The following is a 6,000-nucleotide window of genomic DNA, read 5'->3' on the forward strand; positions in this document are numbered from 1 at the left end:
AGCTGTTAATTGATTCCCTTGCCTTATTTGCACAAACTGTGTACCATCAGAATTTGTCCTTAAATTAACCTCTACGTACTTACCCCTCTTATACTGCTTTGAACGTACATCTTTCCTTAAATATTCTACCCATTTCCTTAATTAAAGGAAAACTTTGTGTAATTGATTTTTAAACTATTTTCTTACCTATTTCTGCTTACTTTCTACACTATAAAAGGGCATGACCCTTCTGCACTTAGAACACACATTACATACTTGAGACACTTACAATCTCATAGTTCTCTTCTAAAATCATAATGTTCTGACTACATGCTTGCACTTTGGCTTTACAAGATTACTGCTTCCTTTTCTTGTTTCCCTGAAACTGGTATGTTCTAGTTTGGTTTCAGCCTCATCCCAATGTGTTTATTTACAGCCTTTACATTCCTGTCTACTTTACTGTCTATGTTTAATGTTATTTAGCATGATTATTTCTTTGCATTTGTTTCTGCTGTTTATCCCTGCACCCATGTTCCCCTCTATGTGCTTTGAGTTGAAGTTCAGAACATGGCAAGATGCAATTTGTTGCTCATGTTTGGACTTGATCCCTTAGGGGATCCTAACTCCTAAACAATGTGGCCTAACAGGCTGGTGGGGTGTGCCAGCACTTCCAATTGCTAGGTATGACCACTAGCCTGTCTTTGCTTTCTCCCAGAATCCCCTCTCTGCACTTACACTCTCTCTTAGCTTCTAAGTTCTGCCCCCCTCCTATGAGCCTTGCTTTGGGACCTTGAGTTCCCGCTGAACTTGGACATTTGAGGGCTGGCCCTTCTACACTGCACTATAACTCAATTCTGTAATATATTTGGGTGTGAGCACTGCCCGGAGTCCATTTGAGACTCTTAGGGAACTCTGACACATCCCAAGTAAGAGAAAGGCTTTGGAAATTTGATCTTTGGAGTTGGTTTACTTCATGCTTCAGACAGGAAGTCTGAATCAGGCTCTCATTGGTTTTAATTTTAGCTTTCTAATGTAATTTTTCTTTTCTTTCTTATTCATTCTAGGTTGTAATAACTTGTAATAACTTATGGGCTTTTAGTGAAAGGGGGGTCAATCATGCTTGCAAAGGGGTAGATACCATGCTCATAGGGAATTGTTATACTTCTGCACTCATATCCTGCTTCAGCTTTCACTTTTGCATTTCATATAGAAACCATGTCTATAAGTTATGCATTTCATATAGAAATCACGTATATAGGTTTCTGCATTTCTGCATTATACTATAGGTTCTACATTTCATATAGAAATCATGTCTATAGGTTCTGCATTTCATGTAGAAACCATGTCTATAGGTTTTGCATTTCATATAGAAACCATGTCTATAGGTTTCTGCATTTCTGCATTATATAGAGAACATGTCTATAAGTCATTTCCAAACGTTGCATATCATATAGATAACATGTCTATAGGACTTCCTGAATTCTGCATATGTATCTGTCACTAGGCAAATGTGTTTATAGGTTTAAATAACTGATAGTATTTTAGATAATATGCCTATAAGACCTCTGCACTCTTATTTCGACTATAAACATTTTAAAATCAATAATGCCTAGAAAGCATGCCTATAGGAGCAATCAACTAAATCTGAATCATCTGTTCGCTTATAAGTCTAAAATCAATAGTGGCAATGCTTAACGTCTACAGAACTTATGTTCCTGTAATTGACAAACACGCTTCTTTAAAATCAGTATACTTCTTTTCTGAGCTAATAGATATCATGCCTATAGGTTTCATTTAACACTTAGGCAAGCCATAAGGTAAACTAGTTAACTGAATCAGATTTTGTTAAATTACAACCAACAGGCAGGCTTGATTCCGATTTTTTATCTGAAATATGTAATAAATCAGTCTGCCTCACCCTTTTTAAGTTTAATTAGACCATAACCAGTACGTGAAGACATGCTAAGCTATCTTTCTTAAGTTGAGGAGGCCTGGTTGAGCCTTTAACTGTTTATATGTTTTCCCAGATTTGCTCTCTGTATTTTTGATTGTCGCCCTAGAATTTTGTCCTTCTTAAAACCACAAAAAGCCCAACATCCCTTCCCTTTAGGATTAGTAGTCTCCAATGCCTCCGGGGATGATAGGATTGGGGCACGTAATAGCATGCAATAAGTAACGAAACCATTTCGCGCTTTAATACCTTAATGGGGTGGGAAAGGGTAGATATGGATATGATGACCGGTGCGCTAATACCACGTGTAACCCCTCTTCTGAGGAGTGATTACCGGGTATTGCATTGATGTGATCCATATTATTTGTAAACCTAGGACCCCCTTTCCTTTATTTGTTTATTTTATTCTCAAACTATTTCTTTAAAATTTCTGCTTTCTTTACTTTCCTTTCAACTTCAACTACCTGTAACCGTTATGTGAAAACCTCATTTATATTGGAAAACTCTTACGTCTCTATTTGTTGTTCACACTTAAAATCACAATTATAGTATGGCCGGGAACCACACTAGTGGAACTCGAGCGGTGCCTAACACCTTCCCCTCGAGATAATTTCTAGCCCTTACCTAATCTCTGGTTTCTAAATCAAAACTCCTCTTAGTGTCCTAATGCACTTTAATCATTAGGTGACGACTCTTCAATCCAAACCCAATTCCCAAAAGGGAACGAGTTGTCCTCCCAAATGTCATAAACCCGATTTCGCTGTAGAAAAGGGGGCGTGACATAAACAACCCTGGATTTGAGTTTTGATGGTTCGGTTAGCACCGTTAAGTGATTTTGGACTTAGTATCGTATCCGGATTGTGATTTGGAGATCCGTAGTAGAATTAGGCTTGAAATGGTGAAAGTTGAAATTTTAGAAAGTTTGACCGGGGGTGAACTTTTTGATATTGGGGTCGGATTGGATTTCTGGAAGTTGGAGTAGGTTTGTGGTGTCATTTGTGACTTGTGTGCAAAATTTGAGGTCAATCGGACGTGATTTGATAGGTTTCGGTATTGTTTATAGAATTTAGAATTTTCAAAGTTCATTAGGGTTGGATTGGGGTGCGATTGTGTTTTTGATGTTGTTTGAGGTGATTTGAAGGTTTGACTAAGTTCGTATGAGATTATGGGACTTGTTGGTATTATTGGTTGAGGTCCCAGGGTTGATTTCGGGAGGTTAACGGATCTATGTTTGAAGTTGAAGAGCTGCTGGAGTTTGAGGATTGTTGGTGTAATCGCACATGCGGAGTGGACACCACAGGTGCGAGCCCGCAGAAGCGGGAAGAGAGCCGCATAAGCGAGCAAGTAAGAGATGAGCAGAGGTCCCAGGTGCGAAGATTCTCCCGCACCTGCATGGTCGTAGAAACAGGCCAATGGGCGCAGATGCGAGTCTGTGCCAGGTGCGATGGACTGTTCCGCACCTGTGATTGTGTAGATGCGGTCCAAGACTTGCAGGAGCGGAGGAAGTTGAGTTAGTGAATTCCGCAGAAGTAGATGTTTAACCGTAGAAGCGGATATTTAACCGCATAAGCAGTTCCGTAGGTGTGGATAAGTGGCCGCAGGTACGAAAAGTCTGGGAAGAATATAAATGTTGGGTTTCGAGGGTTTTATCATTTCTTGACTTTGCAAACTCGGAATTGGGTGATTTTTGAGAGAGATTTCGAAGGGATTCTTGAGGTAAGTCACTTGTGGTTAAATTTATTCAATAATCTTGTTTTTCCATTGATTTTCACACCTAGTTGGTGTATTTTTTAGGTGAAATTTCGGGGTTTTGAGGCTAGGGATTTGGAGAGGTTACGAGTGAGATTTTGTTATTGGATTTGAGTAAATTTGGGATGCATAGACTCGTGGATGAATAGGTTTTCGGATTTTGTGATTTTTGTCAGATTTCAACGTAGGTCGGGGATGGGGGGAGCCAATTTCGGATTTTTGGCTTATAACTTTGTAATTTCTTGTAGAATTTATTCCTTTAGCATGTATTGATTGTATTATACTTGTTGTGGCTAGATTCGGGTTGTTTGGAGGCCTATTTTCTAGGCAAAGGCGTGTTAGAGTAGAGTTTTACCTGGATTGAGGTAAGTAACACTTCTAAACTTGGTTCTGAGGGTTCAAAACCTCGAATATGTGTTATGTGATTGGTATTGAGGTGACACGCATGCCAAGTGACGGGCATTCACCGTGAGAATTGTGACTCGATCGATTTTATGGCACTGTATAGTAGTTCTATCTTATCGATATCCGTATTTTCATCATATGATAAAGTAATTGAGTTGTCAATTATGATAGGTATCATGTTTAAGCTTTATGCCAGTACTGTTGGGACCCATAGTGGTCATTTTCTTGCCATTATCTTACTAATTTTATTGATATTTCATACTCAATCATATTCATTCATTTCATATTATATCTCAGTCTCTGTTTGTTATTTATTGATACATCATATCAATATTTTCGGGCTAGTTTCATGACATTGTGAGCCCGTGAGAGAGGGAGACTGGAGAGATTGATGAGTGAGTGAGGTTGAGGGCCTGATTATGAGTGACATTTATGGGATCGGGCTGCATGCCGCAGCGGTTATACTGATTTATGATAGCGCTTGGGCTGAAGGAGCCCCTCCGGAGTCCGCATACACCCCAAGTGAGCGCGATTGATTATATTGAGGGATGGATCTTCCCTGGACATGGATCTTGTCCGAAACATTATATACCTGGAGATGGATCTTCTCCACGGGTTGGATTACCCCTACTCCGTACTGGGTGACTGATGGTCAGTGATGTATATATTCCGGGATGGATCTTTCCTGGTCGCATGGGCCATACACAGTACTGAGTGATTGATCATGCATTTGAGATTTGTGAGCACATGAGGCTATCAACATGGTGTGTTACATATAGCATATGCATTGGCATGTAGAAGTAGAGAGGTGATATTCTTCATATCATTCGGATTTTATCCATTTTTTTGTTTTGAGATATCCATCGAACAACATGTCTACGTTTCTGCACTATTATTTTTATATTGAATTATGCTGGTTGATTTCGTCACTACTCTCAGTCCAAAGTTTGGATTTTTACTTATTGAGTTGGTTGTAAAATCCTGCACCTCGTGTATAGATCCAGGTGTCTCCGGTCATGGCGGCTGCTGAGTAAGGAGTCGATATCTCGGAGACTATCGAGGTAGCAGCATGGCGTTTGCAGGTCTTGACTCTCCTTCATTATCTTTATTTGTATTTCAGTTCTTATTCCTTATACATTGTAGTAGACTGTACCCGGTATAGATATTCATGTACTCGGTGACATCCCGGTTTTGGGAGAGGCTGGTATTGCGTTGCGGATTTATTTATGTTTTTAAAAGGTTTTCTTAACTGCTTCTGTATAATTTTCAAAGCTTTTTTTGGTTGAACTTATTGAGTAGTTGGCTTGCCTAGTTCCATGATAGGCGTCATCATGATGGTTGGTTTTGGGTTGTGACGCCAACTAAACGCGTATTGCCCGCTCTATAGTGGAGGCTGAGTTTATAGCCTTAGAAAAGGTCGGTGAAGAAGCAGAATGGCTTCGTAATTTCCTAAAGATATTCTATTTTGGCCCAAATCATTGACACCAATATATATATAGTGATAGTCAAGCGATAGTATGAAGTCTGGGAGCATTATGTATAATGGGAAATCTCGTCATATACGACAAAAACATATAACCGTTAGCCAACTACTCTCTAGGAGAATTATCATAATTGATACGTGAAGTCAAGCGATAGTATGTTGGATCCACTTACAAAACTAGAGCGGTAGTTGAAAGATCATCGAGGGGAATGTGGCTATGGCCGATGACAAGTGATTGTGGCGACAACTCTATCTAGAAGACCGGGCCCAAGATCTAGGTTCAAGGAGCTCAAACAAAGTCACAATAACAGTTCAATATAGTCAAATAAAACTTTGGTCCATTCTCGTAATGCAACAATCTATATCAGTGTTTTAATTAAATGAAATTTATCTAAGTTTGAAAACATTTATAAGCGAGATAGATTGCTCAATA

Source organism: Nicotiana sylvestris, chromosome 4 (genome assembly GCF_000393655.2).
Source record: "Nicotiana sylvestris chromosome 4, ASM39365v2, whole genome shotgun sequence".
Taxonomy (NCBI): Eukaryota; Viridiplantae; Streptophyta; class Magnoliopsida; order Solanales; family Solanaceae; genus Nicotiana; species Nicotiana sylvestris.